General features: G+C 34.3%; 1 non-coding gene across 1 annotated transcript; it reads left to right on the forward strand.

The window, feature by feature from the left end:
* Positions 1-657: 657 nt before the first annotated feature.
* LOC119822076 lies at positions 658-786 on the forward strand. The gene has a single exon (XR_005286682.1). It is a non-coding gene; the product is annotated as a small nucleolar RNA SNORA61 (small nucleolar RNA).
* The last annotated feature ends 755 nt before the right edge of the window (positions 787-1,541 follow it).

A 1,541-nucleotide genomic window follows, 5' to 3' on the forward strand; every position in this document is an offset into this window, starting at 1 on the left:
ATTTGTCTTTCAGAGCCTCACTTACATCTATTATATGATAGTTTGAATGAATATGACCACTCCATGTTATAATATTTGAATGTTTGGTTCCAAGTCGGTGGACCATTTAAGAAGAATTAGGAGGTATAGCCTTGGAGGGAGTGTAACGCTGGAGGTGAACTTTAAACTATCAAAAGCTTATGCTTGGCCCAGTCTCTTCCTCCATGACTGCTGCCTGTAGGGACAGTGCAAGTTTTTAACCACTTCAGAGCCATGTCTGCCTGCCTGCTGCCATGCTCCCTGCTATGATGGTCATCAACTCATCTTCTTAAAGTAAAATTCATTCTTTTATAAATGGCCTTGGCAATGGTGTCTCTTTGCAAAACTGGGAGAGTGACTATGGCGCCTTAATAGGATATCTGCTTCCATACGTTTTTCTGGAATGAGTTTCTACTACGTTTTGAAGAAAAATAACATGCTAATACACAATATATATGTTAATATATTCATTATCTTAAGATATAATCATAAAAATACATAATCATAGGATGTAGAGAAGAATGTAAAAGTATAAACTGTATAAAATCTAAGAAATATCAGAAAAATAAAGACAGTTTGCATAGCATATGTAAAGCCAGAGACTCAACCATATCCTCTTCTTTCAAAAAAGAAAAGAAGACCCTCCGGTTCCCTTTCCCATTGGATCTTGACACTGGTCTTGGTGGTCGTAAAGGAGGGAGAGCAGACCGAAGCTGGCCTCATGGCAATAGAGTCTGCTATAGAGCATTGGGTCAGATTCATACAAGCCTTGGCAAAAAACGAAAAAAATATATAAAAAAGAAAAGAAGAAGAAAAAGAAAAAGAAGGAGGAGGAGGAGGAGAAGAAGAAAAAGAAGAAGAAGAAGAAGAAGAAGAAGAAGAAGAAGAAGAAGAAGAAGAAGAAGAAGAAGAAGAAGAAGAAGAAGACAAAATAGTTACATCCACAATGAATTGAATTATTGGTCAGAAATTATTATCTCTGTAATGCAAATATCCTATTAATTTATTTTCCAGGATATGAATAACTATAGATTTTCAGGTATTTGTAGCAATAATTGAAGTATATGGTAGTCTCTCAAAACACTTCATTTTTAATTTAGTAAATGATAAAGTGTAATTTGTGTAAGAAATTTGTATAAATTTGCACATTTGTACTATGAAACCCTATTTTAGTTCCTCTGTCTTCAGTGCTTCAACAGTGTTGTCTCAATATCTCCATCTAAACCGGAAACATAAGAACTCATAAGGCCAAATTTTTTATCTGGGTAACATGTTTATTATTAGTGACATACACAAAGCAAAAGGAAGATTGAAAAAGCACGGATAAATATGTCCATTAGATACATTTATAAATTATATATAATATGTATTTTTATGTTTATAAATTTGTTACAAGGAGAGTGGGCCCTTTGTTTGTTCTGGCATCTCAGGTAGCTTACACCCAAAATGACAACACAGAAACTGTATTAATTTAAACACTGCGTGGCCCATTGGCTCTAACTTCTTATTGGCTAATTCTTACA

Source organism: Arvicola amphibius, chromosome 8, assembly GCF_903992535.2.
Source record: "Arvicola amphibius chromosome 8, mArvAmp1.2, whole genome shotgun sequence".
Classification (NCBI taxonomy): Eukaryota; Metazoa; Chordata; class Mammalia; order Rodentia; family Cricetidae; genus Arvicola; species Arvicola amphibius.